The 24,812-nt window shown below is 45.9% G+C and overlaps 1 long non-coding RNA gene across 1 annotated transcript in view; it reads left to right on the plus strand.

Annotated features, from left to right (window-relative positions):
- The window catches only part of LOC147123875 (uncharacterized), an 81,197-nt gene extending 58,634 nt beyond the window's left edge, over positions 1–22,563 (plus strand). Inside the window, exons 2-5 of the long non-coding RNA XR_015075129.1 lie at positions 12,676–12,757; positions 16,823–16,904; positions 21,648–21,729; positions 22,039–22,563. This is a non-coding gene — a long non-coding RNA (uncharacterized LOC147123875). The remainder of the gene's footprint in view (positions 1–12,675; positions 12,758–16,822; positions 16,905–21,647; positions 21,730–22,038) is intronic.
- Positions 22,564–24,812: the final 2,249 nt, after the last annotated feature.

A 24,812-nucleotide genomic window follows, 5' to 3' on the forward strand; every position in this document is an offset into this window, starting at 1 on the left:
TCCGGAGGGCTGTAAAGTGCCTAATCGAAAGATGAGGTGCTGTCCCTCGAGCTTACGTTGAGCTTCATTGGAACAGTGTAAGAGGCCAAGGACAGTGAGGTCTGAGTGGGAATGTGGCGGTGAATTAAAATGACAAGCGAACGGAAGCTCGGGGTCACCCTTACAGCCTGAAGGGAGGTGTTCCACAAAGCGGTCACCCAATCTGTGTTTGGTCTCCCCAATGTAGAGGAGACCGCATCGTGAGCAGCGAATACAGTATATTAAATTGCAAGAAGTACAAGGAAATCGCTGTTTCACCTGGAAGGAGTGTTTGGGGCCCTGGACAGTGGGAAGGGAGGTGGTAAAAGGGCAGGTGTTGCATCTTCTGCGCTTGCACGGGAAGGTGTTGGGCGATGGAGAAGGGCTGTTGGGGGTGATTGAGGAGTGGACCAGGGTGTCGTGGAGGGAGCGGACACTTCGGAATGCTGAAAGGGGAGGTGAGGAGAAGATGTGTTTGGTGGTGGGGTCTCGCTGGAGGTGGCGGAAAAGGCGGAGGATGATCTGTTAAATGTGGAGGCTGATGGGTTGAAAGGTGAGGACAAGGGGAACCCTATCATGGTTCCGGGAGGGAGGGGAAGGGGTGAGAGCAGAAGTGCTGGAAATAGAACGGACACGGTCAAGGGCCGTGTCAACCACGGTAGATGGGAATCCTTGGTTGAGGAAAAAGGAAGACATGTCGGAAGCACTAGTGTGGAAGGTGGCATCATCTGAGCAGATGCGGCGGAGACGGAGAAACTGGGAGAATGGAATAGAGTCCTTACAGGAGGCGGGGTGGGAGGAAGTGTAGTCCAGGTAGCTGTGGGAGTCAGTGGGCTTGTAGTGAATGTTTGTCAATAGCCTATCCCCAGAGATGGAGACAGAGGAGTCGAGGAAGGGAAGCGAAGAGTCGGCGATGGACCATGTGAAGGTGAGGGAAGGGTGGAAATTGGAAGCAAAGTGAATGAAATTGTCTAGTTCAGGGCGTGAGCAGGGAACAGCACCGATACAGTCATCAATGTACCGGAAAAAGAGGTAAGGAAGGGGACCTGAGTAGGACTGGAACAAAGAGTGTTCCACATACCCCACGAAAAGCCAGGCATAGCTAGGACCCATGCGGGTACCCATAGCAACACCTTTATTTTGGAGGAAGTGAGTGGAGTCAAAGGAGAAGTTGTTCAATGTGCGAACAAATTCAGCCAGGTGAAGGAGGGTGGTGGTGGATGGGGACTGGTTGGGCCTCTGTTCAAGGAAGAAGCGGAGCGCCCTCAGGCCATCCTGGTGGGGGATGGAGGTGTAAAGGGATTGTACGTCCATAGTGAAAAGGAAGCGGTTGGGGCCAGGAAACTGGAAACTGTTGAAATGGCGGAGGGCGTCGGAAGAGTCGCGGATGTAGGTGGGAAGAGACTGGACAAGGGGAGAGATCAGTTTCGTGGGGCAAAAACAGGCTGAAATGATGGGTCTACCAGGGCAGTTTTGTTTGTGGATCTTGGGAAGGAGGTAGAAATGGGCTGTGCGGGGTTGGGGAACTATGAGGTTGGCGGCCGTGGGGGGAAGATCTCCAGAGGAGATGAGGTCAGTGACAGTCTTGGAAACGGTGGCTTGATGTTCGGTAATGGGGTCATGGTCCAGGTGGAGGTAGGAGGAAGTGTCGGAGAGTTGGCGTTCAGCCTCCGCTAGGTAGAGGTCAGTTCGCCAAACAACAACAGCACCACAATTGTCAGCAGGTTTAATGACAATGTCAGGGTTGGATCTAAGAGAATGGAGTGCTGCGAGTTCAGAGGGAGGTAGGTTGGAGTGAGTGAGGGGAGCAGAGAAATGGAGACGGCCGATGTCACGGCGGCAGTTAGTGATGAAAAGATCTAGAGAGGTTAAGAGGCCAGGGGAGGGGTCCAGGTAGAACGAGAATTCTGAAAACAGGGGAAAGGTTCAGCTGCGCGGGGGGGAAGACTCCTCGCCAAAGAAGTGGGCACGGAGACGAAGGCGACAGTAAAAAAGCTCAGCGTCATGCCAAGCTCGAAATTCATTGAGGTGGGGGCGTAAGGGGATGACGCTCAGGCCTTTGCTGAGGACTGATCGTTCGGGGTCAGAGAGAGGAAGGTCAGAGGGGATAGTGAAAACATGGCAGGGGGTGAGATTGGGAGAAGGGATGGGGTCAGAAGAAAGTGAAGGGGAAGAAGGTTCCGGAGGGGCGTTGGTGTCCACGAGTTGTATGCTTCAATGAGATCCCCTCTCATTCTTCTGAATTCAAGAGAATACAGGCCTAGTTCACTCAATCTCTTCTCATACGACAGTCCCGCCATCCCAGGAATCAATCTCGTGAACCTTCGTTGCACTCCCTCTATGGCAAGTATATCCTTCCTTAGGTAAGGAGACCAAAATTGTACACAATCCAGGATGGTATGTTGCCTCCCTGATGCCAGGGTCATGGATGTCACTGAACAGCTGCAGGGCATTCTGAAGGGGGAGGGCGAACAGTCAGAGGTGGCAAGTAACATTCGCACCATACAAGTGCCAGGCAATGACCATCTCCAACAAGCGAGGCTCTAACCATCTCCCCTTGACATTCAATGGCATTACCATCGCTGAATCCCCCACTATCAACATCCTGGGGGTTACCATTGATCAGAAACTGAACTGGACCTGCCATATAAATACTGTGGCTACAAGAGCAGGCCAGAGGCTGGGAATTCTGCGGCGAGTGTCTCACCTCCTGACTCCCTAAAGCCTTTCCACCATCTACAAGGCACAAGTCAGGAGTGTGATGGAATACTCTCCACTTGCATGGAGGAGTGCAGCTCCAACAACACTCAAGAAGCTCGACACCATTCAGGATAAAGCAGCCCGCTTGATTGGCACTCCATCCACCACCTTCAACATTCACTCCCTCCACCACCGGCGCACTGTGGCTGCAGTGTGTACCATCTACAAGATGCACTGCAGCAACTCGCCAAAGCTCCTTCAACAGCGCCTTCCAAACCCACGACCTCTACCACTTAGAAGGACAAGGGCAGCAGACGCATGGGAACATCACCACCTACAAGTTCCCCTCCAAGCCACACACCATCCTGACTTGGGCCTGTATCGCCGTTCCTTCACTGTCGCTGGGCCAAAATCCTGGAACTCCCTTCCTAACAGCATTGTGGGTGTACCTACACCATATGGACTGCAGCGGTTCAAGAAGGTGGCTCACCACCATCTTCTCAAGGGCAATTAGGGATGGGCACTAAATGCAGGCCTAGCCAACGACGCCCACATCCCATAAATGAATTTAAAAAAAGAGGTCGTGGTTCACATTGTTACCAACGACATGGGTAGAAAGAGGGATGAGGTCCTGCAAAAAGAATTTAGGGAGCTAGGTAGCAGACTAAAAATCAGGACTTCAAAGGTTGTAATGTCTGGATTATTCGCGGTGTCCCATGCTAGTGTGTATAGGGATAGAAGTAAGAAATCACACAACACCAGGTTATAGTCCAACAGCTTTATTTGAAATCACAAGCTTTCGGAGCGCTGCTCCTTCGTCAGGTGAAGTAGAGAGATGCATAAAAACACAGCTTATATAGTCAGAGAATAATGTCAGATGTTTACAGGTAATCTTTCTAACTGCCATTTATCACACCTCGGCAGAGAGATAATCACAGCAATCAAAGGTGTAAATGGTGTCCAAACAGGTCAGTCAGGAAAACATTACATCAAAGAGCAATGAGGTGGGGTCACAAGGGGTCAAATGTTGCAGATGCTGGGGTCTGTATGAAAAACAAAAAAACAGACAAAAAGCCCCACCTGACGTAGGGTCATCCAGACTCGAGTCATCATTGGCTTGTTCTCTCCACACAGATGTGGCCGGACCTGCTGTGATTTCCAGCAAAAAAAATGTTTTTTGTCTGTTTTTTTGTTTTTCATACAGACCCCAGCATCTGCAACATTTGACCCCTTGTGACCCCACCTCATTGCTCTTTGATGTAATGTTTTCCTGACTGACCTGTATGGACACCATTTACACCTTTGATTGCTGTGATTATCTCTCTGCCGAGGTGTGATAAATGGCAGTTAGAAAGATTACCTGTAAACATCTGACATTATTCTTTGACTATATAAGCTGTGTTTTTATGCATCTCTCCACTTCACCTGACGAAGGAGCAGCGCTCCGAAAGCTTGTGATTTCAAATAAAGCTGTTGGACTATAACCTGGTGTTGTGTGATTTCTTACATTTGTCCACCCCAGTCCAACACTGGCATCTCCACACTAGGGATAGAAGGATAGAGCAGATGAATGCGTGGCTAAAGAGTTGGTGCAAGAGGGAGGGCTTTAGTTTCCTGGATCACTGGGTCTGCTTCTGGGGAAGGTGGGACCTGTACAAGTCGGACAGGTTGCACCTGAACCAGAACGGGACCAACATCCTTGCAGGGAGGTTTGCTAGTACCGTTGCGGGGTGGCAGGGGCGGGGGGAGTTTAAATGAACTTGGCAGGGGGATGGGATACGGAGTGGAGCTATAGTAGGGGGTGATGCACAGCCAAATATACTAAATATCGAGGAAAAAACAAGTCAACCTGGAAGGCAGAGCAAATATATAATGGCACAAGGGAGTATGGTGGGGCTGGATGGCATTTATTTTAATGCAAGGAGTCTTGCGAGTAAGGTAGATGAATTGAAGGTGTTGATGAACACATGGGAGTATGCGATTGTTGCTATTCAGAGACATGGTTGAGAGAGGGGCAGGACTGGCAGCTCAATATTCCAGGGTATAGAATCTTCAGGCGAGACAGAGGGGGGTATAAAAGAGGAGGGGATGTCGCAATATTAATCAAGGAGTCAATTACTGCTGTATGGAGGGATGATATCTTAGCAGGTACCTCTAATGAGGCCATATGGGTAGAACTTAAAAACAAAAAGGGGGCAAGCACTTTGCTGGGAGTGTACTATAGGCCCCAAAACAGTCAGGGGGAGATAGAGGAACAGATATGTAGGCAAATCTCAGAGAAGTGTAGAAATAATAGGGTAATAATAATAGTAGGGGATTTCAACTTCCCCAATATTAACTGGGATAGTCAGAGTGTGAAAGGCTTAGAGGGTGCGGAATTCTTAAAGTGCATCCAGGAGGGCCTTTTGAGCCAGCATGTAGAAAGTCCTACAAGAGAGGGGGCGATACTGGACCTAATTCTAGGGAATGTAGCCGGGCAAGTGGTAGAAGTGTCAGTAGGAAAGCATTTTGGTGATAGTGACCATCATTCGGTGAGATTTAAGGTAGTCATGGTAAAGGACAAAGATGGACCGGAAATAAAGGTTCTAAATTGGGGGAAGGCCGATTTTAATAAGATAAGGCAGGATTTGGCCAAAGTGGACTGGGATCAGCTACTTGTAGGAAAATCCACATCAGAGCAGTGGGAGTCTGTCAGAAAGGAAATAGAGAGAGTCCAACGCCAACATGTTCCCATAAAGGTCAAGGGTGGGATCAACAAGTCCAGGGAGCCCTGGATGTCAAGGGATATACAAGAATCGATTAGGAAAAAAAGGAGGCTTTTGGCAGATACAAAGGTCTAAAAACAGTGGAAGCCCTAGAGGAGTATAGAAAGTGCAGGGGGGTACTTAAAGAAGAAGTTAGGGAAGCGAAGAGGGGTCATGAAAAAACACTGGCGGGCAAAATAAAGGAAAATCCCAAGTTGTTTTATAAGTATATTAAGGGCAAGAGGATAACCAGGGAAAGAGTAGGGCCCATTAGGGACCAAAGTGGCAATCTGTGTGTAGAGCCGAAAGATGTAGGTAAGGTTTTAAATGAATATTTTGCATCTGTGTTCACTATGGAGAAGGACGATGTAGGCATAGAAATCAGGCAGGGGGATTGTGATATACTTGAACAAATTAGTATTGAGAGGGAGGAGGTACTAGCGGTTTTGGCGGGCTTAAAAGTGGATAAATCTCCAGGCCCAGGCGAGATGTATCCCAGGCTGCTGTGTGAGGTAAGGGAGGAGATTGCAGGGGCTCTGACACAAATTTTCAGAACCTCTCTGGCCACACGGGAGGTGCCAGAGGACTGGAGGACAGCTAACGTAGTACCATTATTCAAGAAGGGTAGTAGGGATAAACCAGGGAATTACAGGCCAGTGAGCCTAACATCAGTGGTAGGAAAATTATTGGAAAAAATTCTGAGGGACAGAATTAGTCTCCACTTGGAGATGCAAGGATTAATCAAGGATAGTCAGCATGGCTTTGTCAGGGGGAGATCATGTCTGACCAATTTGATTGAATTTTTCAAGGGGGTGACTAGGTGTGTGGATGAGGGTAGTGCAGTTGATGTAGTCGACATGGACTTCAGTAAGGCTTTTGACAAAGTCCCGCATGGGAGACTGGTCAAGAAGGTAAGAGCCCATGGGATCCAGGGCAATTTGGCACATTGGATCAAAAATTGGCTTAGTGGCAGGAGGCAGAGGGTGATGGTCGAAGGTTGTTTTTGTGACTGGAATCCTATGTCCAGTGGTGTACCGCAGGGATCGGTGCTGGGTCCTTTGCTGTTTGTAGTGTACATGAATGATTTAGATATGAATGTAGGAGGAATGATCAGTAAGTTCGCAGATAACACGAAAATTGGTGGAGTGGTAAATAGCGAGGAGGGAAGCCTCAGGCTACAGGACGATATAGACGGGTTGGTCAGATGGGCAGAACAGTGGCAAATGGAATTTAACCCTGAAAAGTGTGAGGTGATGCATTTTGGGAGGACAAACAAGGCAAGGGAATACACAATGAATGGTAGGACCCTAGGAAGGACAGAGGATCAGAGGGACATGTACATAGAAGGCAGCAGGACAGGTAGATAAGGTGGTTAAAAAGACATATGGGATACTTGCCTTCATTAGCCGAGGCATAGAATATAAGAGCAGGGAGGTTATGATGGAGCTGTACAAACCGCTAGTTAGGCCACAGCTGGAATGCTGTGTGCAGTTCTGGTCGCCACACTATAGGAAGGATCTGATTGCATTGGAGAGGGTGCAGAGGAGATTCACCAAGATGTTACCTGGGCTGGAGCGCTTCAGCTATGAAGAGAGACTGGACAGGCTGGGGTTGTTTTCCTTAGAGCAGAAAAGGCTGAGGGGGGACCTGATTGATGTGTACAAAATTATGAGGGGCATAGATAGGGTAGATAAAAAGGAACTTTTCCCCTTAGTAGAGGGGTAAATAACCAGTTTCAAGGTAAGGGGCAGGAGGTTTAGAGGGAATTTGCGGAAAAACTTTTTCGCCCGGAGGGTGGTTGGAATCTGGAACTCCCTGCCTGAAAGGGTGGTAGAGGCAGGAACCCTCACAACATTCAAGAAGCATTTAGATGAGCACTTGAAATGCCATAGCATACAAGGCTACGGACCAAGTGCTGGAAAATGGGATTAGAATAGACAGGGCTTGATAGTCGGCGTGGACACGATGGGCTGAAGGGCCTCTTTCTGTGCTGTATAACTCTATGACTCTATGACCTACCTCTATCCTCATATCTCCTTCTGTGGCTTGGTGTCAAAATTTGTATTGATAACACTCTTGTTAAGCACCTTGGGATGTCTTGCTATTTTAAAGGTGCTATATAAATGCAAGTTGTTGTTATTGTTGACAGCACCTCACAAACCTGCGACCTCTACCACCTGGAAGGTCCATGGAACATGCTGCCCCAAAAAGCTGTAGAAACTACATCATTACATAAATTTAAAACAGAAATAGACAGTTTCCTAGAAGTAAAGGGAATTAAGGGTTACGGGGAGCGGGCAGGAATTTGGACATGAGTCTAGGTTCGGATCGGTCATGGCCCTGTGGGTAGCGGAGCGGGCCCAGGGGCCGTGTAGCCTGATCCTGCTCCTATTTCGTGTGTCTAATTCTGTTAGATTCAGGAGATGGTTCTGTGATAGTAGGTTGGCGGTTAGGATCAGATCAGCCATGATCTTATTGAATGGCGGAGCAGGCTCGAGGGGCCGATTGGCCTACTCCTGCTCCTATTTCTTATGTTCTTATGTTCTTATGTAGCAGGCGCATGAGGACACCACCACTTTCAAGTTCCCCTCCAAGTCACACACCATTCTGAATTGGGAATGTATCGTCGTACCATTAGTGTCGCTGGGTCAAAATCCTAACTAACAGCACTGTGGGGGTACCTTCACCACATGGAGTTTGAGAGACATGGCTGAGATTAGCACGACAGTACCTATCCCAGCAACATTTTCCTCAGAGCATCCATCGTCAGGGCCACGGAAACCCCCAGCCTGGTGTCTCAGTCACTGCAACGCTCCCTTCCACTGGAGCAGATGGAGATTCGGTCCCAACAATGACCCCATGGAAAGTCCAGATCTCAGGTATTTCGGTCCTGGGCTTTTTTGTGGTCCCTTCGATCACAGTCCCACTGGGGTTATTGCAACACTGTACATGAATGGTGACGGGTTTTCATCACCAAGGGCTACTACACCAGACCAGAGTCAGTCTTGAGAACTTCCCCGAGTCCTTGGTGTAATTTCAGGGTCTTACCTGCTGCATGCAACTTGAATCTATTCCTACACATTGTGTCAGAGTCAGTGTGAGAGTCAGTCAGTGTGAGTGCCAGAGTCAGCTATAGTGTCAGTCAGTGTCTGTCAGTGTGAGAGTCGGCCAATCAGTGTCAGTCAGTTTCGGTGTTTGTCCGTGTCAGAGTCTGTCAGTGTCGGTCAGTGTCTGTCAGTGTGAGTGTCCCTGTCTAACCATGTCTGTCAGTGTGAGTGTCCCTGTCTAACCATGTCTGTCAGTGTCTGTCAGTGTGAGTGTCCCTGTCTAACCATGTCAGTCAGTGTCTGTCAGTGTGAGTGTCCCTGTCTAACCATGTCTGTCAGTGTCTGTCAGTGTCTGTCAGTGTGAGTGCCCCTGTCTAACCATGTCAGTCAGTGTCTGTCAGTGTCTGTCAGTGTGAGTGTCCCTGTCTAACCATGTCTGTCAGTGTCTGTCAGTGTCTGTCAGTGTGAGTGTCCCTGTCTAACCATGTCAGTCAGTGTCTGTCAGTGTCTGTCAGTGTGAGTGTCCCTGTCTAACCATGTCAGTCAGTGTCTGTCAGTGTGAGTGTCCCTGTCTAACCATGTCTGTCAGTGTGAGTGTCCCTGTCTAACCATGTCAGTCAGTGTCAGTCAGTGTCTGTCAGTGTGAGTGTCCCTGTCTAACCATGTCAGTCAGTGTCTGTCAGTGTGAGTGTCCCTGTCTAACCATGTCAGTCAGTGTCTGTCAGTGTGAGTGTCCCTGTCTAACCATGTCTGTCAGTGTGAGTGTCCCTGTCTAACCATGTCAGTCAGTGTCAGTCAGTGTCTGTCAGTGTGAGTGTCCCTGTCTAACCATGTCTGTCAGTGTGAGTGTCCCTGTCTAACCATGTCTGTCAGTGTCTGTCAGTGTGAGTGTCCCTGTCTAACCATGTCTGTCAGTGTCTGTCAGTGTGAGTGTCCCTGTCTAACCATGTCTGTCAGTGTGAGTGTCCCTGTCTAACCATGTCTGTCAGTGTCTGTCAGTGTGAGTGTCCCTGTCTAACCATGTCAGTCAGTGTCTGTCAGTGTGAGTGTCCCTGTCTAACCATGTCTGTCAGTGTCTGTCAGTGTCTGTCAGTGTGAGTGCCCCTGTCTAACCATGTCAGTCAGTGTCTGTCAGTGTCTGTCAGTGTGAGTGTCCCTGTCTAACCATGTCTGTCAGTGTCTGTCAGTGTGAGTGTCCCTGTCTAACCATGTCTGTCAGTGTGAGTGTCCCTGTCTAACCATGTCAGCCTGTGTCTGTCAGTGTCAGTCAGTGTTAATGAGCATCAGTGTCTGTCATTGTCTGTCAGTATCTGACAGTGTGAGTGCCAGTAACTATCAGTGTCAGCCCTGCAACCTTCCGAGATATCGGCGCTCCTCTAATTCTGGCCTCTTGAGCATCTCCGATTTTAATCGCTCCACCATTGGCGGGCGTGCCTTCAGTAGCTGAGGCCCTAAGCTCTGGAATTCCCTCCCGAAACCTCTCCCCCTCTGTAACTCTCTTTCCTCCTTGAAGACGCTCCTTAAAACCGAAGTCTTTGACTAAAATCTGTCAGAATAGCTCCTAATGTGGCTCAGTGTTAAATTTTGTTCTATAACACTCCTGTGAAGCGCCTTGGGACGTTGTACTATGTTAAAGATGCTGTATAAATGCAAGTTGTTGTTGTTGAGTGTCAGTGTCAGTCATGTCTGTCAGTGTTGGTCAGTGTCAGTCATGTCTGTCAGTGTTGGTCAGTGTCAGTCATGTCTGTCAGTGTTGGTCAGTGTCAGTCATGTCTGTCAGCGTTGGTCAGTGTCAGTCATGTCTGTCAGTGTTGGTCAGTGTCGGTCATGTCTGTCAGCGTTGGTCAGTGTCGGTCATGTCTGTCAGCGTTGGTCAGTGTCAGTCATGTCTGTCAACGTTGGTCAGTGTCGGTCATGTCTGTCAGCGTTGGTCAGTGTCAGTCATGTCTGTCAGCGTTGGTCAGTGTCGGTCACGTCTGTCAGCGTTGGTCAGTGTCAGTCATGTCTGTCAACGTTGGTCAGTGTCAGTCATGTCTGTCAGCGTTGGTCAGTGTCGGTCATGTCTGTCAGCGTTGGTCAGTGTCAGTCATGTCTGTCAACGTTGGTCAGTGTCAGTCATGTCTGTCAACGTTGGTCAGTGTCGGTCATGTCTGTCAGCGTTGGTCAGTGTCGGTCATGTCTGTCAGCGTTGGTCAGTGTCAGTCAAGTCTGTCAACGTTGGTCAGTGTCGGTCATGTCTGTCAGCGTTGGTCAGTGTCAGTCATGTCTGTCAGCGTTGGTCAGTGTCGGTCATGTCTGTCAGCGTTGGTCAGTGTCGGTCATATCTGTCAGCGTTGGTCAGTGTCGGTCATTCAGTGTCTGACATTGTCAGTGAGTATGGCCGGAATTTTAATTTGTGACCCGCCCGGAGTGGGGGGACCCTGTAGAGCGCAGGAAACCCGGAAGTCCAGTTTCCCCGCACGCTGTGGAGACAGCGTGCGTGTGACGTCATGGACAGTTTCCCCACCCAGAGGTCAGCCTGATTGCAAGGCTGACTTCCAGTTAGTGTCATTCAGTGTCTGTCAGTATGTCAGTGTGAGTGTCAGACAGTGTCTGTCAGTGTGCGTGTCAGTGTCAGTGTTAGTCAGTGTCTGTCAGTGTGTGTCAGTGTCAGTGTTAGTCAGTGTCTGTCAGTGTGTGTCAGTGTCAGTGTTAGTCAGTGTCTAATTCTGTTAGATTCAGGAGATGGTTCTGTGATAGTAGGTTGGCGGTTAGGATCAGATCAGCCATGATCTTATTGAATGGCGGAGCAGGCTCGAGGGGCCGATTGGCCTACTCCTGCTCCTATTTCTTATGTTCTTATGTTCTTATATGAAGCTCTGTTGTGACACTTACAACTGTTTCCGTTGTCTCAGGTGGAGGAGCTGTGGAAAGTAAAGTGCAGAAACATCCTCAGTAAATGTGGGACTCTGTTCATGTCCCGGGCCACTCGGAGTTTCAGAGTCAGGCTGAGATTAGCATGATAGTAGCTGTCTGCCAGTGTCTGATACTAAGAGACAATCAGTGTCAGTCAGTTTCTATCAGTGTCAGTCAGTGTCCGTCAGTTTCTATGTCAGTGTCAGTGATCAATGTCAGTGGTCAGTGTCAGTCAATGTCAAGCAATGTCTGTTAATGTCAGGCAGTGTCAGTCAGTGTCTGTCACAGTCAGTGTTAGTGAGCAACAGTCAGTGTCAGGCCAATGAAAACTGGCCTCATAATTTAACCCTTTTAGCCCCGGTATCATTCTGGTGAATCTGCGCTGCTCCCCCTCCGAGGCCAATCTATCCTTCCTGAGGAGCGGGGCCCAGAACGGAACGCAGTGTCCAGATGGGGTCTGACCAGAGCTCGGTACAGCTGGAACAGAACTTCCACCCCTTTGTGTTCCAGACCCCGGGAGATAAAGGCCAACATTTCATTAGCCTTTTTCATTATTTTGTCCACTAGCTTCAGTGATTTCTGTACATGGACCCCTAAATCTCTCTGCTCCTCCACAATTCCCAGCTTCTCACCATTTAGAAAATACATTTAGAAAGCCAGTGTCAATAAGCATTAGTCAGTGTCAATCAGCGTCAGTGTGAGTGTCAGTGTCTGTCAGTGTAATTTTCAGTGTGAGTGTCAGTGTGAGTCCGTGTCTGTCAGTGTGAGTATCTGTCAGCGTCAGTGTGTGTGTCAGTCAGTATGACTTCCAGTGTCTGTCAGGGTGAGTGCCTGTCAGTGTCAATCAGTGTCTGTCAGGAAGAGTGTCTGCCAGTGTCGGTCAGTGTCTGTCGGGGTGAGTGTCTGTCAGTGTCAGTCAGTGTCTGTCGGGGTGAGTGTCTGTCAGTGTCGGTCGGGGTGAGTGTCGGCCAGTGTCTGTCAGGGTGAGTGTCTGTCAGTGTCGGTCAGTGTCTGTCAGCAATGTTCCCTTTTAAGTTGCGCAGCCGCACAACTCTCTGGAGCTTTCGCGAGTTTGATACAGTAATACTCTGTGAGAATACTAAAAATATGTAGATTTATTTAAGAGCCGACATACAGTTAACGGCTTGTGAGTCAATCGCAACTTTAACAGTTCAAAATACTATTAGCTTACACAATCTAATTCTCAGAGATCCTTATTCTCAAATCTTAACTTCGTTACATTTATACATTTCTTATTATTTCTAATCCAGATTATCCACCAAAATCAAATTAAAAGTACCTTTTTGATCCCCGAGACTCAAAGAATTAAAAACTTAGAGATGCCTCTGAAGAGTGAGAGAATCGCTTTGCCCCTTTCCAGCGACTTCTGACTGTCTATCTGAAAAGCTCTATTTTTATACCCTTTTTTTAGTGGTATATTCTTTGAAGTTTTTTGCTGATGTAAGCTAATTATCTCTAGTCATTTTCCTGTTGACTTTTTTCTATTCTTACTCTCAATTTAGCTGCTGCATGCATAATTATGTCTCTACCTTTAGGTGTTCCAAAAACCTATCATAAAATGGCTAAACAGATTTATCTCTTTGATGTCATTCTTATCGAAGGTTTTCCATTCAATTCTAAAACCACCTTTACTGGTTACACAGACTCCGGTCTCCGTGGTGTTCCAAGTTCAATACAAACACCATGTGATCGCTTGGTGCACCGATTGATGTCATATTTTCAAAGTCTTCTGTCGGTATATTTTACAACATGTCAATTGAAAACACTTCAACCGAGTATTTATTTGTTTTCTAGCTATCTCAATGGTTATGCCACAGATGTCGTGTCTGCTTGTTTCATTTGACGTGATATTATGAAGGCATATGGTTGTTTAATGTTCTAAGTTTCTATTTCCCGGAGTTAGTTTTTAACACTTTAAACTGGGCATTGCTATTGTGTTGGTTCCAAACTGCAGACATTCTGGAAGCACCAAATGTTTGCTTCAATGGGGCCATTGTCTCAGTATTTACAACCAAATCCCATTTCAAAAGCTTGTGGTGTTTACAACTTTTGTGTTATCAACTGATCTTATCTCAACGCCTGTGTTCTGTTTGCAGCCTGTGTCGTTGAGGCTTTTAGGTTTTTAAACCCAGTTTAGCATGTATTAATTAAATCAGAATTCTGTTCATAGCATGGTGTATTTTACTGAAATATGGCTTATTCCTTCACACATGAATGTCAGTGTCTCAGTGTGTTAGTGTCATTCAGTGTCAGTGTCTGTCAGCGTGAGTATCAGTGTCTCAGTGTGTTAGTGTCATTCAGTGTCTGTCAGTATGTCAGTGTGTGTCAGTGTGAGTGTCAGACAGTGTCTGTCAGTGTGCGTGTCAGTGTCAGTGTTAGTCAGTGTCTGTCAGTGTGCGTGTCAGTGTCAGTGTTAGTCAGTGTCTGTCAGTGTGTGTCAGTGTCAGTGTTAGTCAGTGTCTGTCAGTGTGAGTGTTAGTCAGTGTCTGTCAGTGTCAGTGTTAGTCAGTGTCTGTCAGTGTCAGTGTTAGTCAGTGTCTGTCAGTGTGAGTGTCAGTGTCAGTGTTAGTCAGTGTCTGTCAGTGTGAGTGTCAGTGTTAGTCAGTGTGTGTCAGTGTCAGTGTTAGTCAGTGTCTGTCAGTGTGAGTGTCAGTGTTAGTCAGTGTGTGTCAGTGTCAGTGTTAGTCACTGTCTGTCAGTGTGAGTGCCAGTGTCAGTGTTAGTCAGTGTCTGTCAGTGTGAGTGTCAGTGTCACTGTTAGTCAGTGTGTGTCAGTGTCTGTCAGTGTGTGTCAGTGTTAGTCAGTGTGTGTCAGTGTCAGTGTTAGTCAGTGTGTGTCAGTGTGAGTGTCAGTTTCAGTGTTAGTCAGTGTCTGTCAGCGTGTGTCAGTGTGTGTCAGTGTCAGTGTCAGTGTTAGTCAGTGTGTGTCAGTGTCAGTGTCAGTGTCAGTGTTAGTCAGTGTCTGTCAGTGTGAGTGTGAGTGTCAGTGTTAGTCAGTGTCTGTCAGTGTCAGTGTTAGTCAGTGTCTGTCAGTGTGAGTGTCAGTGTCTCTGTTAGTCAGTGTCTGTCAGTGTCAGTGTTAGTCAGTGTCTGTCAGTGTGAGTGTCAGTGTTAGTCAGTGTGTGTCAGTGTTAGTCACTGTCTGTCAGTGTGAGTGCCAGTGTCAGTGTTAGTCAGTGTCTGTCAGTTTCAGTGTCAGTGTTAATCAGTGTCTGTCAGTGTTAGTCAGTGTGTGTCAGTGTTAGTCAGTGTGTGTCAGTGTCAGTGTTAGTCAGTGTCTGTCAGTGTGAGTGTGAGTGTCAGTGTTAGTCAGTGTGTGTCAGTGTTAGTCAGTGTGTGTCAGTGTGAGTGTCAGTGTCAGTGTTAGTCAGTGTCTGTCAGTGTGTGTCAGTGTCAGTGTGTGTCAGTGTCAGTGTTAGTCAGTGTGTGTCAGTGTCAGTGTTAGTGTGTGTCAGTGTGAGTGTCAGTGTCAGTGTTAGTCAGTGTCTGTCAGTGTGAGTGTGAGTGTCAGTGTTAGTCAGTGTCTGTCAGTGTCAGTGTTAGTCAGCGTCTGTCGGTGTGAGTGTCAGTGTCAGAACATAAGCACGTAAGCAATAGGAGCAGGAGTAGGACATTCGGCCCTTCGAGCCTACTCCGCTATTCAATAAGATCATGGCTGATCTGATCTTGGCCTCAACTCCACTTTCCTGCCTGGTCCCCATAACCCTTGACTCCCCTGTAGTTCAAATATCTGTCTATCTCCGCCTTGAATATATTCACTGACTCAGCCTCCACAGCTCCCTGGGCAGAGAATTCCGGTGTGCAGTCAGTTGTGGTGTCAGTGTCGGTCAGTGTCGGTGTAAGGCTGGGTGTAGAAAGAGATAATTCAGTGATTATGGACACTGTATGGTACATAATATAATTTATTTAATGCTTATTAAATTAGAGAGGTTTATTGGTAGAGATTTCTTACCTGTAATCTCTTTGGTACTTTGCTGAAGCTCTGTTGTGACACTTACAACTGTTTGCGTTGTCGCAGGTGGAGAAGCTGTGGAAAGTAAAGGGCAGAAACATCCTCAGTAAATGTGGGACTCTGTTCATGTCCCGGGCCACTCGGAGTTTCAGAGTCAGGCTGAGATTAGCATGATAGTAGCTGTCTGCCAGTGTCTGATACTAAAAGACAATCCGTGTCAGCCAGTTTCTATGTCAGTGTCAGTGGTCAGTGTCAGTCAATGTCAAGCAATGTCTGTTAATGTCAGGCAGTGTCCGTCAGTGTCTGTCACAGTCAGCGTTAGTGAGCGACAGCCAGTGTCAGGCCAATGAAAACTGTCCTCATAATTTAACCCTTTTAGCCCCGGTATCATTCTGGTGAATCTTCGCTGCTCCCCCTCCGAGGCCAATCTATCCTTCCTGAGGGGCGGGGCCCAGAACGGAACGCAGTGTCCAGATGGGGTCTGACCAGAGCTCGGTACAGCTGGAACAGAACTTCCACCCCTTTGTGTTCCAGACCCCGGGAGATAAAGGCCAACATTCCATAGATTTTTAATTATTTTGTCCACTAGCTTCAGTGATTTCTGTACATGGACCCCTAAATCTCTGCTCCTCCACAATTCCCAGCTTCTCACCATTTAGAAAATATATTTAGAAAGCCAGTGTCAATCAGCATTAATCAGTGTCAATCAGCGTCAGTGTGAGTGTCAGTGTCTGTCAGTGTAATTTTCAATGTGAGTGTCAGTGTGAGTCCGTGTCTGTCAGTGGGAGTGGGAGTCAGTGTCAGTGTGAGTCCGTGTCTGTCAGTGGGAGTGGGAGTCAGTGTCAGTGTGAGTATCTGTCAGCGTCAGTGTGTGTCAGTCAGTATGACTTCCAGTGTCTGTCAGGGTGAGTGCCTGTCAGTGTCAATCAGTGTCTGTCAGGGTGAGTGCCATTCAGTGTCAGTCAGTTTCTGTCGGGGGAATGTCTGTCAATGTCTGTCGGGGTGAATGTCTGTCAGTGTCAGTCAGTGTCTGTCAGGGTGAGTGTCGGTCAGTGTCTGTCAGGGTGAGTGTCTGTCAATGTCTGTCGGGGTGAGTGTCAGTCAGTGTCTGTCAGGTTGAGTGTCTGTCAGGGTGAGTGTCTGTCAGTGTCGGTCAGTGTCTGTTGGGGTGAGTGTCGGTCAGTGTCTGTCAGCAATGTTCCCTTTAAGTTGCGCAGCCGCGCAACTCTCTGGAGCTTTCGCGAGTTTGATCCAGGAATACTCTGTGACAATACTAAAAATATATAGATTTATTTAAGAGCCAACATACAGTTAACAGCTTGTGAGTCAATCGCAACTTTAACAGTTCAAAATACTATTAGCTAACACAATCTAATTCTCAGAGATCCTTATTCTCAAATCTTAACTTCGTTACATTTATACATTTCTTATTATTTCTAATCCAGATTATCCACCAAAATCAAATTAAAAGTACCTTTTTGATCCACGAGACTCAAAGAATTAAAAACTTAGAGATGCCTCTGAAGAGTGAGTATTGCTTTACCCCTTTCCAGCGACTTCTGGATGTCTATCTGAAAAGCTCTATTTTTATACCCTTTTTTTAATGGTATATTCTTTGAAGTTTTCTGCTGATGTAAGCTAATTATCTCTAGTCATTTTCCTGTTGACTTTTTTCTATTCTTACTCTCAATTAAGCTGCTGCATGCATAATTATGTCTCTACCTTTAGGTGTTCCAAAAACTTATCCTAAAATGGCTAAACAGGTTTATCTCTTTGATGTCATTCTTATCGAAGGTTTTCCATTCAATTCTAAAACCACCTAAACTGGTTACACAGACTCCGGTCTCCGTGGTGTTCCAAGTTCAATACAAAACACCATGTGATCGCTTGGTGCACCGATTGATGTGATATTTTCAAAGTCTTCTGTCGGTATATTTTACAACATGTCAATTGAAAACACTTCAACCGAGTATTTATTTGTTTTCTAGCTATCTCAATGGTTATGCCACAGATGTCGTGTCTGCTTGTTTCATTTGACGTGATATTATGAAAGCATTTGGTTGTTTAATGTTCTAAGTTTCTATTTCCCGGAGTTAGTTTTTAACACTTTAAACTGGGCATTGCTATTGTGTTGGTTCCAAACTGCAGACATTCTGGAAGCACCAAATGTTTGCTTCAATAGGGCCATTGTCTCAGTATTTACAACCAAATCCCATTTCAAAAGCTTGTGGTGTTTACAACTTTTGTGTTATCAACTGATCTTATCTCAAAAGCCTGTGTTCTGTTTGCAGCCTGTGTCGTTGAGGCTTTTAGGTTTTTAAACCCAGTTTAGCATGTATTAATTAAATCAGAATTCTGTTCATAGCATGGTGTATTTTACTGAAATATGGCTTATTCCTTCACACATGACTGTCAGTGTCTCAGTGTGTTAGTGTCATTCAGTGTCTGTCAATATGTCAGTGTGAGTGTCAGTGTCTCAGTGTGTTAGTGTCATTCAGTGTCAGTGTCTGTCAGCGTGAGTGTCAGTGTCTCAGTGTGTTAGTGTCATTCAGTGTCTGTCAGTATGTCAGTGTGTGTCAGTGTGAGTGTTAGTCAGTGTCTGTCAGTGTGAGTGTCAGTGTCACTGTTAGTCAGTGTCTGTCAGTGTGGACAAATGAGCAACCCCCAATGCTATCACTACGACGCCCTGAAATGCCAAGAGCTGACCATAAAGAAGAATACCCTCAGTCAACTAGTCCTGGGACTCAGTGAAGTAACTACTAACAATACTATCAATAACCAGCTCCAGGACAGTGACAGGGTAACACAAAGAATTCGACCCAACACAATCGTCGCTAAGGAAAAGGAAAAATATCTGACATATTGGGCAGAAACAACAAAAACCCAAAGCAAACTCAATTGCTACTTGGCCCTAAACAGACAATACAACATAGCTGATTACCTGACCACGGTAAAGGATAACAAACTGAGAAGAACCTTGACAAGGTACAGACTTAGCGAACATAGCCTAGCGATCGAAAAAGGCAGACACAGGCAGACCAGGCTACCAAGAGAAGACAGGATATGCTTTCACTGCAGTCAGGGAGTAGTTGAGACAGAGATGCACTTCCTCACAGCCTGTGGAAAATATCAGGGCATCAGGGAGAATTTCTACCAAAAATTCTCACAAATATGCCCTGAATTCAGAAATCTGAATGACAACCAAAAACTCCCATTCCTACTGGGGGAGGAGAGAAGCTGTGTAACACTGGCGGCACACTATGTTACAGCTTGCCATGAACAGAGGGACAACCAGTAAACTAAGACAAGAGTATATATAAACAAGGCGAATGTATATTTATAAACTCAGGGATATACCTGTTTATACACTGTCTGAATAGAACCGCGTTTATGTGTTCAACCATAAATGTATTTTGATGCTTTGGCAACATAAGATGTACCTTATCATGCCAATAAAGCGATTTGTATTGTATTATTGTATTGTGTCAGTGTCAGTGTTAGTCAGTGTCTGTCAGTGTGAGTGCCAGTGTCTGTGTTAGTCAGTGTCTGTCAGTGTCAGTGTCAGTGTTAGTCAGTGTGTGTCAGTATCAGTGTTAGTCAGTGTCTGTCAGTGTCAGTGTCAGTGTTAGTCAGTGTCTGTCAGTGTTAGTCAGTGTCTGTCAGTGTTAGTCAGTGTCTGTCAGTGTGAGTGTCAGTGTCAGTGTTAGTCAGTGTCTGTCTGTGTGTCAGTGTCAGTGTGTGTCAGTGTGTGTCAGTGTCAGTGTTAGTCAGTGTCTGTCAGCGTGTGTCAGTGTCAGTGTTAGTCAGTGTGTGTCAGTGTCAGTGTTAGTCAGTGTGTGTCAGTGTCAGTGTGAGATACATAGATACATAGATACATAGAGATAGGAACAGGAGTAGGCCATTCGGCCCTTCGAGCCTGCTCCGCCATTCAATGAGATCATGGCTGATCTTAGTCTGAGATCATAGCTGATCTTACCAGTTCAGTACCCCGTCCCCGCCTTTTCTCCGTAACCCTTAATCCCCTTAGCCTTCAGAAATATATCCAATTCTCTCTTGAAAATATTTATTGAATTAGCCTTCACAGCCCTCTGTGGCAGGGAATTCCACAGGCTCACCACTCTTTGAGTGAAGAAATTCTTCCTCATCTCTGTTTTAAATGATTTGCCCGCTATTTTTAGACTGTGGCCCCTGGTTCTGTCCTCCCCGGCCATTGGAAACATTCTCTCTGAATTCAGCCTGTGTCAGTGTTAGTCAGTGTCTGTCAGTGTCAGTGTCAGTCAGTGTCTGTCAGTGTCTGTCAGTGTTAGTCAGTGTCTGTCAGTGTGAGTGTCAGTGTCAGAACATAAGCACGTAAGCAATGGGAGCAGGAGTAGGACATTCGGCCCTTCGAGCCTACTCCGCTATTCAGTAAGATCATGGCTGATCTGATCTTGGCCTCAACTCCCCTTTCCTGCCTGGTCCCCATAACCCTTGACTCCCCTGTAGTTCAAATATCTGTCTATCCCCGCCTTGAATATATTCACTGACTCAGCCTCCACAGCTCCCTGGGCAGAGAATTCCAGTGTGCAGTCAGTTGTGGTGTCAGTGTCGGTCAGTGTCGGTGTAAGGCTGGGTGTAGAAAGAGATCATTCAGTGATTGTGGACACTGTATGGTACATAATATAATTTATTTAATGCTTATTAAATTAGAGAGGTGACGTAATAAAACTCACTCCGCACTTGGTTTGAGTATAAAGCAAGGCTATTGAGTTTTATTACGATAATTTAATCAACTTGTTTCAGAACATGGAAGTCTAGTTGTATCCACTAGGTCCTTGTCTTTACAAAATGTCCCTGGCAAGCTGGGGCCAACACCTGAGTATTTATACTCCTTGGATGGCGCCACCAGCTGGCCGTCCAGTGTTATTTCGTAGGTAGTTTCTTGATGATGAGATTTATGACAAGAGGTTCATTGGGAGAGATTTCTTACCTGTAATCTCTCTGGTACTTTGCTGAAGCTCTGTTGTGACACTTACAACTGTTTGCGTTGTCTCAGGTGGAGGAGCTGTGGAAAGTAAAGGGCAGAAACATCCTCAGTAAATGTGGGAATCTGTTCATGTCCCGGGCCACTCGGAGTTTCAGAGTCAGGCTGAGATTAGCATGATAGTAGCTGTCTGCCAGTGTCTGATACTAAGAGACAATCAGTGTCAGTCAGTTTCTATCAGTGTCAATCAGTGTCCGTCAGTTTCTATCAGTGTCAGTCAGTGTCCGTCAGTTTCTATGTCAGTGTCAGTGGTCAGTGTCAGTCAATGTCAAGCAATGTCTGTTAATGTCAGGCAGTGTCCATCAGTGTCTGTCACAGTCAGTGTTAGTGAGCGACAGTCAGTGTCAGGCCTATGAAAACTGTCCTCATAATTTAACCCTTTTAGCCCCGGTATCATTCTGGTGAATCTGCGCTGCTCCCCCTCCGAGGCCAATCTATCCTTCCTGAGGTGCGGGGCCCAGAACGGAACGCAGTGTCCAGATGGGGTCTGACCAGAGCTCGGTACAGCTGGAACAGAACTTCCACCCCTTTGTGTTCCAGACCCCGGGAGATAAAGGCAAACATTCCATTAGCCTTTTTCATTATTTTGTCCACTAGCTTCAGTGATTTCTGTACATGGACCCCTAAATATCTCTGCTCCTCCACAGTTCCCAGCTTCTCACCATTTAGAAAATACATTTAGAAAGCCAGTGTCAATCAGCATTAGTCAGTGTCAATCAGCGTCAGTGTGAGTGTCAGTGTCTGTCAGTGTAATTTTCAGTGTGAGTGTCAGTGTCAGTCCGTGTCTGTCAGTGGGAGTGGGAGTCAGTGTCAGTATCAGTCCGTGTCTGTCAGTGGGAGTATCTGTCAGCGTCAGTGTGTGTCAGTCAGTATGACTTCCAGTGTCTGTCAGGGTGAGTGCCTGTCAGTGTCAATCAGTGTCTGTCAGGATGAGTGTCTGTCAGTGTCGGCCGGGGTGAGTGTCGGTCAGTGACTGTCAGGGTGAGTGTCTGCCAGTGTCGGTCAGCAATGTTCCCTTTAAGTTGCGCAGCCGCGCAACTCTCTGGAGCTTTCGCGAGTTTGATACAGGAATACTCTGTGACAATACTAAAAATATATAGAGCCGACATACAGTTAACGGCTTGTGAGTCAATCGCAACTTTAACAGTTCAAAATACTATTAGCTTACACAATCTAATTCTCAGAGATCCTTATTCTCAAATCTTAACTTCGTTACATTTATACATTTCTTATTATTTCTAATCCAGAATATCCACCAAAATCAAATTAAAAGTACCTTTTTGATCCCCGAGACTCAAAGAATTAAAAACTTAGAGATGCCTCTGAAGAGTGAGTATTGCTTTACCCCTTTCCAGCGACTTCTGACTGTCTATCTGAAAAGCTCTATTTTTGTACCCTTTTTTTAGTGGTATATTCTTTGAAGTTTTCTGCTGATGTAAGCTAATTATCTCTAGTCATTTTCCTGTTGACTTTTTTCTATTCTTACTGTCAATTTAGCTGCTGCATGCATAATTATGTCTCTACCTTTAGGTGTTCCAAAAACTTATCCTAAAATGGCTAAACAGATTTATCTCTTTGATGTCATTCTTATCGAAGGTTTTCCATTCAATTCTAAAACCACCTTTACTGGTTACACAGACTCCGGTCTCCGTGGTGTTCCAAGTTCAATACAAACACCATGTGATCGCTTGGTGCACCGATTGATGTCATATTTTCAAAGTCTTCTGTAGGTATATTTTACAACATGTCAATTGAAAACACTTCAACCGAGTATTTACTTGTTTTCTAGCTATCTCAATGGTTATGCCACAGACATCATGTCTGCTTGTTTCATTTGATGTGATATTATGAAGGCATATGGTTGTTTAATGTTCTAAGTTTCTATTTCCCGGAGTTAGTTTTTAACACTTTAAACTGGGCATTGCTATTGTGTTGGTTCCAAACTGCAGACATTCTGGGAGCACCAATGGTTTGCTTCAATAGGGCCATTGTCTCAGTATTTACAACCAAATCCCATTTCAAAAGCTTGTGGTGTTTACAACTGTTGTGTTATCAACTGATCTTATCTCAAAAGCCTGTGTTCTGTTTGCAGCCTGTGTCGTTGAGGCTTTTAGGTTTTTAAACCCAGTTGATCATGTATTAATTAAATCAGAATTCTGTTCATAGCATGGTGTATTTTACTGAAATATGGCTTATTCCTTCACACATGAATGTCAGTGTCTCAGTGTGTTAGTGTCATTCAGTGTCTGTCAATATGTCAGTGTGAGTGTCAGTGTCAGTTTTAGTCAGTGTGAGTGTCAGTGTTAGTCAGTGTGAGTATCAGTGTCTGTCAGTGTCAGTGTTAGTCAGTGTCTGTCAGTGTCAGTGTTAGTCAGTGTCTGTCAGTGTGAGTGTCAGTGTCAGAACATAAGCACGTAAGCAATAGGAGCAGGAGTAGGACATTCGGCCCTTCGAGCCTACTCCGCCATTCAATAAGATCATGGCTGATCTGATCTTGGCCTCAACTCCACTTTCCTGCCTGGTCCCCATAACCCTTGACTCCCCTGTGGCTCAAATATCTGTCTATCCCCGCCTTGAATATATTCACTGACTCAGCCTCCACAGCTCTCTGAGGCAGAGAATTCCAGTGTGCAGTCAGTTGTGGTGTCAGTGTCGGTCAGTGTCGGTGTAAGGCTGGGTGTAGAAAGAGATCATTCAGTGATTGTGGACACTGTATGGTACATAATATAATTTATTTAATGCTTATTAAATTAGAGAGGTTATTGGGAGAGATTTCTTACCTGTAATCTCTCCGGTACTTTGCTGAAGCTCTGTTGTGACACTTACAACTGTTTCCGTTGTCTCAGGTGGAGGAGCTGTGGAAAGTAAAGTGCAGAAACATCCTCAGTAAATGTGGGACTCTGTTCATGTCCCGGGGCACTCGGAGTTTCAGAGTCAGGCTGAGATTAGCATGATAGTAGCTGTCTGCCAGTGTCGGTCAGTGTCTGTCAGGGTGTGTGTGTCTGTCAGTGTTGGTCAGTGTCTGTCGGCAGTGTTCCCTTTAAGTTGCGCAGCCGCGCAACTCTCTGGAGCTTTCGCGAGTTTGATACAGGAATACTCTGTGACAATACTAAAAATATATAGATTTATTTAAGAGCCGACATACAGTTACCGGCTTGTGAGTCAATCGCAACTTTAACAGTTCAAAATACTATTAGCTTACACAATCAAATTCTCAGAGATCCTTATTCTCAAATCTTAACTTTGTTACATTTATACATTTCTTATTATTTCTAATCCAGATTATCCACCAAAATCAAATTAAAAGTAACTTTTTGATCCCCGAGACTCAAAGAATTAAAAACTTAGAGATGCCTCTGAAGAGTGAGTATTGCTTTGCCCCTTTCCAGCGACTTCTGACTGTCTATCTGAAAAGCTCTATTTTTATACCCTTTTTTTAGCGGTATATTCTTTGAAGTCTCTTTGATGTCATTCTTATCAAAGGTTTTCCATTCAATTCAGTGTCAGTCAGTGTCTTTCACAGTGTATTTTTCTGAATTATGGCTTATTCTTTCACATGTGAGTGTCAGTGTCTCAGTATGTTAGTGTCATTCAGTGTCAGTGTCTGTCAGCTGGAATGTCAGTTTCTCAATGTGTTAGACAAAAGTCCTCTACCAACCTGCCCCCACCACACAGTACTGCCCCCAGATTATCAAAATCCACGACAAGGCCTTGGACAACGTGGGCCACTTTCCATAACTCGGGAGCCTACTGTCAACAAGGGCAGACGTCGATGACGAAGTTGTAGGATTCGCAAAATCCAGGAAAATACAGTCTACATTGTAAAACCCCTGAAATGGCCACATTTTATGAACACAAGATGGAGTTGGCAGATCACATGACTCATTTCAGAAGGACATACCACTGCAGTATCTTAAAGAAACCTGAGTCACCACCGATTAGAAGATTCCAGAACTGACTGCAATTGATATGATAAAATGGTTACAGTAGTAACAAAGTCAAAACAAAAGTACCTCAAGGTGTGTTAATTGCTAGCAAAATGCAAACCCATCTCTGAAATCGCAGAGCACAGACAAAACCTATTATCTGTACCAAACTCAGAGGGACACAGGACAGATCCCATTAGTTTCATTTACAAGACATTAAAATAAAGTACCCACTTTTGTCAAAGCAGCCTGCCCATTACTTTAACAAAAGAAAACCCCTGATTTGGCGCCAAGATAAGGGCAAGAAAACAGTATAACTGTTGGGGGAAAAGAGACAAAAACACAGTTTCATACAGGAGCACCAAGGTCAAGGACAGTTTTAAAACCCTGGTGAGGTTCGAGGAGCACGGAGGGCCTACAAGTTCGAGCAGGAGAGCAGGTTCAGGAGCCGGTCCCATAAGGAAGATTGGAGATCCCGGACGATAC

The sequence above is a fragment of the Somniosus microcephalus genome, chromosome 2, assembly GCF_052327205.1.
Source record: "Somniosus microcephalus isolate GS21.2 chromosome 2, FLI_Smic_1.0, whole genome shotgun sequence".
Taxonomy (NCBI): Eukaryota; Metazoa; Chordata; class Chondrichthyes; order Squaliformes; family Somniosidae; genus Somniosus; species Somniosus microcephalus.